Raw genomic sequence first — 12,715 nt, forward strand, 5'->3', positions numbered from 1 at the left:
ATCTTTTCAGGCAAGTGCCGGGATGGTTCCTTTGAAAGGGCCTTCCCAATCCTTCCCTAACCCGAGCTTGCGCTCCGTCTCTAATGACCTCGTTGTCGACGGAACGTTAAACACTACCCACCACCACCACCACCACCACCACCACCACCATCACCCCACAAATTCTCCGAACTGGAAGCAACTGTGGCCACACACACTACTGAATGAGCAACGGGAAAACATGTAACTGAGCTGCAACCGCGCTCGTTTGTTCAGATTCTGGTAGTAAACAGGGCAATCAGTAGAGATGAGGGTAGTTCTCTGACCTGTACAAGAGAGCAACGACGCGTGGGCGCAGCAGGAAACACTGGCTGGCGCCTGCCGCGTCCCCCCCCCCCTCTCCATATCTCTCTCTCTCTCTCTCTCTCTCTCTCTCTCTCTCTCTCTCACACACACACACACACACACACAGAAGCCTGCCTTACCTGTCTCCGGTAAGCTGTGCTCCGCCCTTCACGCCGAGAAGCTGCTACGCTGTTGAGAGTCCAGGCAGTTCCTTATGTACGTAATTCTGTTTCTACCAACCTCGTAGAGGAAGTTCCACTTTGCGTCCACTACAACTGTTACACGCCTGCTGTACCATATGCATCCTCGGTACGTCGGAGATGTCACAAGACGTCACCCTGGAGGTTATGCACATACACTGACGTCGCAGAAGGTCCAGCACATACCACCGTACCTTTCTACACACTGCAGTTTACTTATCAAACTAACATGCGACTGTGCGCAAGAAAGCTGTAGTAACAGTAAGTGAACTCTGTCCTTCCTAAGTCAGACACACAAACAATTTCACACGTACATATCACGGTAGAAACTGACACACAAAAGATGATAGCCACAGATCCAGAACCGTTAAGTTCGTTTTAAAATCTTCCGTGATCCGCAACATTCACATTGCTGAGCGTTTTCAAGCAACAGCGCTTCGAATTACATCTACGAGCTGCGACCACAGCAGTAAATGCGAAGGTTATGCAGTCCACCGGAGAGGGAAGAGAAACAAAGTCACGCGCCGTCTCCTCGGGCACGACTGTCCCACGCCAGACGCACACGACCTGCAACGGCGCTCTCTGCACAGCTACTGAAGGTAGCGAGCTGCCGCCGATCAGATGCGAGAGATTCCGGGCGCGTAACGGCGTCGCGCATGCGCGGTGCAGCGTCCCCCCCCCTCGCTGCCACCCCCCCCCCCCCCCCCGCCATTCACAGTCAGGGCGGCGCCTGCCCCCACCACACGTCTGCTAATAACTGGTCCAAGAGCGGGCGTAAGCAAGTTACACGCCGGCTGCGTTCCCTTAGCGTCTCCGCGAGCGCTGCTGGGCCAAAAATTAAATGCCTGGCCAGGAGGAGCGGTTGGTGCCGGGAGCCTCGCTAACAGCGTAATAAAACGCAGCGAGAATTGAGGCAGCGACGCAGACTGGAGCGCCCTCACAGCCTTTGTGGCGCCGCTGTGTGATACGTGCACAGAGCGCGATGTGGAGCGACTAACTTTTGAACTAACGGTCAAAGTATGTTCGGAGATAATTATAAGACGACGACAAGGATCAACACCTTATTTAAGCTTTCAATTATATTTACATAATTTATACCTTAATATTTCATTCTATCCTTTTTTCATTCGTATGTTCTTACTACTCTCTTGTTACTGGGAATTTACCGCCACTGGTGTTTAATTTTTATGAGGAAGAAGGAATTAATCAAACGGCAAAAACAGGAACAGGGATAAAAATGCTATCGAATCATACGATATTAACGCTGGCAGATAAATTTCCACTATGATCGACAGAAAGCAATATTTAATTTGGCTCTTTAATAAAATGGAACATGTGCCAGCTGATGGCTACTGTACGTAAACCAAAAGGCGATTATGCTCGACGGCTAAACATCGGATTTTGTCAAGTGGCTCTCGATGTGATGCACGAGTTTTCCCATCTCAAAGGCAGACGAGATAAACAAGGCAGATGCAAGAAAAACACACTAGCAACGACAACCCAATGCAAGAGCAAGATCAAGACGTTATGTGTAGGTTAAACATGTATACAAAGTACTAAACATGAAACATCCGAGATGATCACCACTGCCATCATCCACGTGTTTATCATCTACTGCTGGATACAGGGCTCACCGAAACGTCTCCATACATAGAGATCTTCAGTTTTTTGCATGCACACTCGTCCCTTTTTTTCTTTATGCCGTCAATCCACTTTATGTTAGGCTGTCGTCTAGAGCTTTCCATATTAGGAGGAATACAATGCACACTCTCCTCATCCTTTTCCCAACATTTCATCTCGCAGTACGCCGGTGCCATCTGCATTCCAGTTTGGTAACATTCACTATCAAATCCATCAACTCTTGTCTTTTCCTTTACCAATTCGTTTCCTTTTTCTGTTCCCCTATTGTTATGTCCGACATGCACCCTTTCATTGGTCGCTGGGCAACTCGACCTTTCATAACTGTTCGAGCGTTTAATGTCCGCGTTTTACTTCTGTAAATTGCTATTGGCAGTATACACTGGATGTAGACTTTTCGTTTAAGGTAGATTGGGAATGTAGCTCTGAATATGGAATTCAGTTTCCTAAAATTTAGATTCCTGTTTATTTATTTAAACGTTTGTCCGCTTATTGGGTTCAGCGTTTGAGAACCATGGAGCAGAACCTACAACAATGTTTATTGAAAAAATATGGTTCAAATGGCTCCGAGCACTATGGGACTTAACGTCTGAGGTCATCAGTCCCCTAGAACTTAGAACTACTTAAACCTAACTAACCTAAGGACATCACACACATCCATGCCTGAGGCAAGATTCGAGCCTGTGACCGTAGCCGTCGCGCGGTTCCAGACTGTAGCGCCTAGAGCAGCTCGGCCACTCCGGCCGGCTGAAAAAATATATACGACAAGATGAGAAGAGAGTGAAAAGCTCAGACTTGATAAAATAAGTGAGGAATTTTTACTCAGTTTCACAAAATTATTTTCTTTAACCTCCGAAGCGCTCTTCAAATCATTGAACTCGCAGAGCAAACAGATACTACTTGAACTAGCTTCTACGAGCAGATGTCAGTGTTTTCCTCAATTCAGATCCACAATAATTTAGTCATAAGACGGAGGAACTAAAAACAACATATATGACAGTAGAACTGAAGATCAGTTACAGTATGCCAAAAATAATGTACAATCCTTATGTCAGTGGGAGAATACAAAATATAAATGATGAATATGAATACTTAGGGCAACTGAAAACAATTGATCAGTTTGCGATGTGAAGCTGCAAAAATATATTAAAAGCTAGACGGACAAACAGCAGTGTGAAGTAAGAGAGTATTAGGAAAACAAAATAAGAATAAAATGTAGACGAAAGAGACGAGGAAGGAAGCACGTCGAAATCGACATCATTAGAGAAACAACGCTCTTTGTTGATGCAATGGTTGGAGAACAAATCGAGGCTCACCAAATGGTGGCAGGACTGCCTCTGACATTCAAAATATCGTCAATCCAAACTACTGAAAAGCGCTATGCGGCACATTACACCATTTCTGGAAAGCAATCTCTTCTATTTCCCCGACAGATTCCGGAAGACGGATCGATGACCTAGCAGTTCGGACCCTTCCCCCCTCCGCCCCCCTCCTCTTTAAGCCAACCAACCACCCGGAGCACGAAAACGAGTCCTTAATTGGTTTTATAGTACATCGATAATACTATATAAAGACAAGACGTTGTTACAAAACTCTTGAACGACTTTTTCAAATTTTTACACGATATTCTAATAAAATTTCAGACCAACATAGGCTACACATTTTGAATACAAATAAAAAATGACAAAAGTTGCTAGCAAGGATCTCGAAACGTTCTTGACTGATTTACTTGTAATTTTACACAATACTGTACTGAACTTCCGGAAACACATATGCTATGTACTTTTTACACAAACATGTACAGGTTTTCCGTTAAAAGCGACTGCGACAAAGAAAATGTTTTGCTATAGTGCGTTCTGAAAAAGTACGGTTTAGTTTTCCTTGACGCAGTCAGTTTTAACTACGATAGCAGGGCACTTAAAACATTAGACAAATTGTTTCTTCCATTTATAATCTTTCTCCTTATATATACGACGGTTGAACTTTAATAGTGGCAACAATTTATTTACAGCTTCTACAAAACAGATACGTGTTTCAAAGATTTACTGATCTTCAAAGTAGTCACCAGCATTGTGTATAACCCGTTGCCAGCGATGTGGAAGGCGTAGGACACTCTTAGCAGTGCCAGTTGTGTTGACAGTTCGAGCGGCGCGGTCTATTGCCTGACAAATTTGTAGCAGTTCTGAAGCGAATGCCGTGAGGTGTTTCCTTCAGTTTAGAAATCGAGTTGAACTAACGAGGGCTTAAGTCAGGGGAGTGCAGTAGGTGGTACAGCACATAGCAGCCCCATCAGTCAAACAAATCTGTAACAGCTTGCACTGTACGTGCTTGAGCATTGTCCTGCAAAATGATGGTTAGGTCCTGCAGAAAGTGCCATCACTTCTATCTCTATGGTGTTCGTTTTTGGAACACAACCTACGACCAGCTTAGAGACAGAAGTGATGACACTTTCTGCAGGACCTAACCATCAATTTGCACTTATGTGACTTGAATTGTCTGAAGCATTGTAATGCGTTCGCAGATTAAAACTATGTGAAATACTGACGTTAGAAGGTACTATCCTCACAGCTCCAGCAGCTGCAGATGTTTCAGTCACACCCCGTATATGCGTACACCAATGATCCTAACACACGCACACAATTTAAGCAACTTCGATTCTCATTCAAGATTTTGTTTGCATTAAATAAACTAGGCTGAAGTTCCGGAAGAAAGGAGGGGAGTATACGAACAGAGAGGGGAGTGGGAGAAGGGGGGAGGGGGGGAGGAGGAGGAGGAGGAGGGGGAGGGGGAGTGTGTGTGTGTGTGTCTGTGTGTGTGTGTGTGTGTGTGTGTGTGTGAGAGAGAGAGAGAGAGGGAGGGAGAGAAGGTGGTGAACCGAGAAAAGGGGCAGAAGGAGGAGATGGATAAAGTTAAGCGGGAGTAGGAGGTGAACACAAGAGCGGGGACAGGAGGAGGTTAGCGCGCATTTCCAATTCAACGATTCGAAGCTCCTTGGTGCAGGGGCATCGGATGTCAGGAGCGATATAGTTTTCATACTAGCCGATCAATCAAATTAAGAGAGCCTCAAAGCGTGCAAGTCAGTAAGGGTCTGAACTGTTGCGTTGACATCTGGGCCGCAGACACACCAGCGCGGGGGGTGGGGGCTCTACTCGCGAGGGTCTATCTCCTGCCACTGCAGCAGGTTACCCAACCTTAGATGCCAGGTGGTCTTCGCGCCCCTCCAGTCAAAAGGCCGCAGGAACTGTCACAGCGGCCTTCCGGTAAGGTTGGCTACAGGAGGTGCATTCTTTCGAAGTAGGTACACGACAGAACAGTAATAATGCTGATCCTTAGGTCTCGTCTATTCTGCTGCCCAATAGTGTCCTCTAGTGCGGCTTAATAGTCCAAATGTGAGAAAAATCGACGTTCAGCTAAATGCAGCAATAGGACGATAACACGCTGCATCGGATCTACTCCTCTTTACTGGTTACCACCCGTAAGCCACACACACACATTGCGCCACAAGATCTCCAAAGACAGAATGCCCTTCTCAAGGAGCATGAAAAATTAATTACCGAAAAATTTCTCAGCTCCCAATCGACACTGATGTACGTGCACTTAGAATGAGGAGATTAAAATTACAGGCAGTCATCTACCACACTGACAGAATCAATGTGCAAGCAGTGGATTTCGACATGAGCAGAATATGTTGAGGAACGTGAAATAATATTCCCCATGAGAAATATCCGACCCTCATAAAACCTGGCACAAGATCATCCGGCTTGGAATTACCTCTACACTATTGAAAACCAAATAATAGGATTCGTACAGCGATGGGGAAAGTCTTCTTCTTCTCAACGTGACTGTGGCAACGAACATCAGGTCATTGAACACTTTGTAACAGATGAGCATACCCTGAAAAGCTAGAAGATTTATTTGAAGTGACAGCGGTAGCCCTTAAATACATTTATAATTTAGATATTAATTTGTGGATTTAGTTCTTAATTCTACTTATTTTGCAAAATTATTCAATTCATGAATTTTAGTTGCCGTCGAAGTTGCCATACTGTAAATAAATACCTGGAAGTTTGTAACTTTATCACGGAATACCCTTTATATTTAGTTCAAAAATGGCGCTGAGCACTATGGAACTTAACTTCTGAGGTCATCAGTCCCCTAGAACTTAGAACTACTTAAACATAACTAACCTAAGGACATCACACACACCCATGCCCGAGGTAGGATTCGAACCTGCGATCGTAGCGGTCGCGCGGTTCCAGACTGTAGCGCCTAGAACCGTACGCCCACCCCAGCCGGCATATATTTAGTACCATAAAATGTATTGAGTACAGCACAGACACACAATGCTGGAAGATTAAATCACTAGTCTGTAGACAGGTGGAGAAGCTTTATTTCCAGTTGTAACGGGACATCCTCTTCTAAAATTACTTTTCCTCAACAGCACTATTTCTTGAATTTTGGACAGTTGCTTTTCTGAAAACTTTTATAGCTTTTTATACACAGCATGTTGTTGGCTTGGGTTGTTTGGGGGAAGAGACCGAACAGCGAGGTCATCGGTCTCATCGGGTTAGGTAAGGACGGGGAAGGAAGTCGGCCGTGTCCTTTCAAAGGAACCATATCGGAATTTGCCTGGAGCGATTTTGGGAAATCACGGACAACCTAAATCAGGATGGCCGGACGCGGGATTGAACCGTCGTCCTCCCGAATGCGACACAGTATCTTGTATTTCAAGCTAATATTTATGAAAAGGAATTACTTTATAAAATATTTTAGTTTTGATGTTACAATCGATAAGACTAGTTCTGAATTTACAGTTACAATTGTTTTTTTAGAATCATTTGAAGTTACGAATTATGTCAACACTTAAAATTTCTGTTATTAATTACGCAATAATAATGAAATTAATAATGAAATAATAATCTAAATTAATAGTGTGACGAAAACTTGTAGGAATTCATTTGTTAAGAAATATTGTAAACCCTTAGGAATGTTATTTCCGCAAAGTGTAAGAGTCGTAAGCTTGCATCTGATGTGATCGGACGTATTTTTGTATAATAGGTACAACAATGTAATTTCGGCTTTGTTAATCTGATAAATCAAAATATTGTATGATACACTAAAATGTGAGAAAATCGGTGGAAAATATATTTACGCAAAAAATGCTGCAACTACAATCTTCCAATTCATTTAGTTCAAACCAACCGTGAGGACCTCATGTTAGATTTTCAGCTTCAAGGATCAGACCCCTAGACAAGAAGAACTGGAGCCATTTCAGCATGTCAAGCTAAGTAAAGTTTATTGTAATCTTCGCTCCTCTCAAATCTTCATAAAAGACTTTGCTTGTAAATTACTTGGATTGGACATTGTTTAATGTGGACAATAGATGAAAGAAGGAAGTAGGGGGGGGGGGCGGAGGGGAGGAGATTACATAGTGTAATGTGGAAAACAGGTTGTGGAATTTCGTTTTTACTTTTTTACTTTAAGTAGTGTTAGGCCATCCGGACTGCTGGTTGAAGACATGGTCTGAAAAACATTTTTTTTTTTAATTTGCGTATGTATCTCTGTTCGTGTCTGAGCGGTTTACAAGACGCTGGAGAGAGAAACACAAATCTCGGAAAACCAGTACAATACGAAGTTCACGAAACGTCATGTTACGCACGAGCACCAAGTCGCAAAATATGCAATAAAAGCGTTGTATCAATGTATGGTAATCCATGCAGAACCAGCTACAACAGTAACAGAGCTGTGGAAGTACTGAGAAAAAAGGAAATTTTTAACAGTATTACTAATAACATGAAGACGACACAGCTGGGCTCAGCAGTAGGTCTCTAAAGGTTATTGTTTGGTAATTGGTAAGTCGGACATGTTATTAGTCTACTATCATTGACCAGCTTTGGTTTTAACTGCTTCATCCGTTGGGCGAAGCCCGTCAAATGACTCAACGGAACACGTTAAATCTTGTCTACAGCGAGTATATTCATCACGAACTTTCAAACACTATGTTATTGTGTTGGTCCTGGACAGTTACTTACGACATGAGCGAGTCCTCACCCTTGATCATGATGACAATGCAGACAACGAGCTGTACCCCCACGTTCTTCTACGGTAGTTTGCCGTTGCGTTGCTGCAAACCGTGTTGAAGCGTCAAGGAAGTGACTGTGTCTAGGGCAGCTGAAGCCGGCGATTACGCAGTGAAGTGTCCTATCGGAATGTTAGGTTGGGGATGCGCTGAAAGGAAGGAAGTGGTGAGGTGTTGCAGGTGCGCACGTTCCTTGCTTGTAGCACCAAGGAGCACCTCCGAGCTCAATGTCGCCCTTTCCGGACGACCCTCATCATGAAAATGGTCAAGTGCTCTCACTCCAGAATGTGTTCCGAAAGGAATCATTCAATTTCGCGTTACCCACCTTCTACACGAATGAAGGTAAAAAAGTTCAGGGTAAACGTTAGCTTACGCACCGAAACTAGGAGTTTAGTTCGGCGCCATCTGCAAGTAGCCTGTTCCTGTTTTCAGCTGTGGGGTGTGTGCCTGGTGCAACTCGCTCGTTCATTACCCAATGTGCGTTAGTCGAGATGGCGGGAACACAGCACGAAAGGCTTTTTGCGTTCTCCGTTTTAACAGCCGCAGCTCAGTTACGAGTGTATATACGAGTATTTCTTTAAAGATGAGCTGCCTAACCGATGCACCGGCCTTAAGGGGCGTGCAGTTTTCGCACTGCCACCACTAGCCTACAACAAGAACAGCGCCTCTATTTGTCTTCACCGATTTCGTCCACATTTACGGCACGTACTGTGACAGGTCTCTATTGGATTCCTTTCATGTTAATTTCTATAAATCTGTTGTCATTTACGGCATAAATTCCACTTCTAAATTTACTGTGGTGTTTCTGACTGTATCTGGGAGGAGACTGAGCAGTGGAACATGTTACTTTTACAGATAAACAAGAACGATCTGTCATCCCCCTTCCCTTCTGTGTGAAAGGATGATTGAGCAAATGTATTTCTAGTTGCATGCTTGATGGTAGCAGACAAGCCTCTTGGCTAGAGAACAGTAGGACCATCGTCGGAACAGGCAGCTACGCTTTCCAAAAGGAAAGAGGTTTCTATTCTTGGTATGGTCCTGTCCGTCCTTTGTCATGTTGGAATAGGAAGCTGCCTCTCTGGTCAAGTGGTAAGATCTCCAGCAAAGCACATTCAGCTAAGTCCGTAGGGCAATGGATTTCTTAAGTTCAGCCTAACTGAAAATTTAATCACCTTTATTTCAGGTTTAGATCTAAAATATCTTATGTTATCTTAAATTGCAACGCAGTGTAATTCGAGTGTGAAGTTCAGAATATATTCCGGTAGTTGCTTAGTCACTACTTTGTGAGCAAAGTGGAACCACGTGTTGAGGATCCGTAACTCTAACTAAGATCATCAATCTTAAATGCGAATGTGCGTGAGATTATAACATCTCGTCTTGACAATATTTTTCAACTTTTCTTTATGTTCAACCCATGTGGGGTGTACTTTGTGAGACCAGTACCACGTGCTTATACAATTGTTTGACCCATCAGGTTAATAGTAAGACGATAGAAACCAGTTCGAGGTTTCTCTTTTGTAAATTGCTTTTCGATGTAATTTATTTCACTCATCAAAATTATTGTGGAGTTACACTCTTTGTGTAAACCAAGTTCACCACGTGAAGCATGTGGTGTAGTCATCAAAGTAGCCCTCAGCTATTCTTTTCGGGAAGATTTCACAGAGAGTTAGCATGAATGTAGTATACCAGTGTATGGTAATTTCATGACCGACAGGATTGCGCTATGAACTTAACTTCTTTGGGTGAAAATTGAATCGGTTGGTTGTGGTTAATTTCCTCTTGCATATGTTTAAACGTTCTTCGTGTGTTATTTTATGAATGCAGTGTTCTATGCAGTCTCCCAATCTTGGCTCCATATTTGATGTGTTCCGTAAGATTACAAACTCACATTTTCACAATCCTAAATAAGGCACCAGTTTAGTTATGAATCAAGTTTAATATGCTGAAATTTTAACGGAACAATGATTAATGTTAAAATAAGTGTCCAAATTAAAATGATTTATTTCTTTTTATTTAAATTCTCTTTATATATATCACCGGTTGTCGTAAGATGACTATTAAAAGATTATAATTGATGTTAGTCTGGTTGGGAATTTGATAAGCTAGACTGGATACTTGGTAAAACAGTTGCTCAGTAATTCAAGATAGCTCACAGCTTTTAACCCGCTTTTATTGTCTTGAATATCAGCACTTATTTCAGAGCAACTTAATGCATCAACATTACAACTGAGCTTGGCCAAAAATCAAAGAGATTCGAGTGGGAGCTCCAGATGGCCAAACGCTTAGGAAAAAAAACAGTGTTTTTTGTCGCAGGTCGGGCGATGCGCGAGCCAGTTGTGGTGGCATACTATCCCGACAGCGTTTGGCGCAGCGGGAAAAGTACAGAACGATAATCCGGAGGTCGTAGGTTCGAGCTCTTATGCGGATACTTTTTATTAATTTTCAGTTTCCATGTTAGTTGCAATGCAAATAAACGGAAATAATGCTGAATGTACCTGCATTGTATTTTGTAATATCTTCATATTCTAATTAAAGCGTACAGCATTTTGTATTCTGTTAGTTTCATTTTGATCGACGAGCAGCTGCAGGCAAACAATACGTTCTCCGTTGTTAGGATAAATATCGCTCCAGCATGTGCGTGTCGTTAACTGTACCATAATAAAAGTGTTATTCTTTTCATGCCTCTTACAAAATATTATTAAACACAATATTGTGAGCATTTTTTCGGTTTTACGCTGTGTAACTAACGTAAAAATTGAAAATAAAGTTTCCACATAGGTACTCGAACCCACGACCCTCGGATTACGTTGCGTTCTCTTTTCGCAACGTCAGCCACCGTCTGGTGACTATGCTAACATAAATGGCTCGTGCGGAGCCCGACCGGAGCCAGAATTACTGTTTTTTTCCCCGTACGTTTGTCCATCTGGAGCTTAGAGCTGTATTGGTTTCATTTCTGGTCAAGCCCGTAAAATATCACCAGTTTAAATCTGTACCATAAATGACAAGTAGAAGCCAGCAGTAGGGAAAAAGAGACCAGGAGGGCGTTATTCTTAGTTCGGGTTGCCTACATTCAGGGGAAAACCTATTGTTGTCTTTCCATTGACAAGTCCTTAACCTATCGTTCTGCTAAGTGGTTTATGATCTCCTGGAGATAATTTGTCGTTCGCTCTTTACTAAGTCGCGAAAAGAAGAAAAGAAACAAATCCTTGCCACAAATGTCGACAGCTCCTATTGGTTGGTGATAGAATACCAGCTTATTAATAGTTCTTCAGACCACACATTTAAAAATAAAAGAATCTTTAATTTCTCACTTCTTCAAGACACTCTGACACCAGACAGAGTGAATGTACATTAATTTCAGTTTAGTTGCTTTACGTGAAATTAATTTACATGACATTAGAACAAAACGTTCGATTTCTTCGATAACTAACTAAAAATTGCGGCTTTTTTATACATTGAAGTAAACTCAGTAAAACAAAGCAGAAGCGCCACACATCGAAAACAGTACGAAAAATGGGATAATACAAAGAAATACGCACTTGACAATGGGAATCATTTCCCGAAATGCGTCGTGTAAAACACAAATAAAAGAAAATCGTGACTGGTAGCAGATAGTTATTTATAACCAAGCCCACTGTTTTTACAGTTGTAGGCTTTCAAAAAGCCATTTATAATGGAAAACATCAGATTATCCCACAGACATCAGTAAGCTGCAGAATTACAGAAAGTGTCTTATGCTCACGCATTACAAGCTTCTTTGTAGAACAAAAATCACCTCCATAAAAACCCACATGGATTCCGCAAACAGAGATCTTGAGTAACTCAGCGCTCGCTCTGTTCCTCTATGAGATCCACGGCGCTATAGACATCAGCATTCAGGTTGTTGCTGTGTGCCTTAACTTCAGAAAGGCATTTGACACCGTCCCGCACTGCCATTCAGTGGAAATGAAGTACGGGCTTACCGCGTATTGGATCAGGGATCCGAGGCTTCCTTGCAGAGAGAAGTGAACAAGTAGCTTTTAACGGAATACATTCTGAGAAATTGGAAGGTGAAGTTGAGACGCAAGCGAGAACCCTACATTGCCCGTAGCCGCCATGTGATTGATGTACTACGATTTCACAAACGCTGTACTTGTTGCTATTAACACTGTTATTAAGTGGACTGGAAACGATTCAGATGTCCAGTCACACACAGTGAAACACAAGGAAAGGATTTGATCGTTCGTGCTTTATTGATCTTTACCCCAGTAAAATACAGTAGTGTATGTGATTATTCTTGAAATCACGAACGCATGCATCCACCTGTGTCGTGTGACTGCGGACGTTGTCATCTTGGAAGATGGAAGGTGTACAAGTGAGGATGATACTCTTTTTTTTTCCGAGAATGCTGAAATAAACGGGCTGGTTCATGCTCATGGTAACGTGGATCTACCTACATTTACATCTATACTCTGTAAACCACTGTGAAGTGTAT

At 42.7% G+C, this 12,715-nt stretch overlaps 1 long non-coding RNA gene across 2 annotated transcripts in view; it reads right to left on the reverse strand.

Moving 5' to 3' along the window:
• Positions 1–12,715, reverse strand: part of LOC124711737 — a 1,117,457-nt gene that overhangs the window by 568,383 nt on the left and 536,359 nt on the right. Inside the window, exon 1 of one of the 2 annotated variants that reach the window (XR_007005510.1) lies at positions 465–799. The exons of the other annotated variant lie outside the window; for it this stretch is intronic. This is a non-coding gene — a long non-coding RNA (uncharacterized LOC124711737). Of the gene's footprint in view, positions 1–464; positions 800–12,715 lie in introns of those variants that run through there. 2 annotated transcript variants of the gene reach the window in all.

Source organism: Schistocerca piceifrons, chromosome 8, assembly GCF_021461385.2.
Source record: "Schistocerca piceifrons isolate TAMUIC-IGC-003096 chromosome 8, iqSchPice1.1, whole genome shotgun sequence".
Classification (NCBI taxonomy): Eukaryota; Metazoa; Arthropoda; class Insecta; order Orthoptera; family Acrididae; genus Schistocerca; species Schistocerca piceifrons.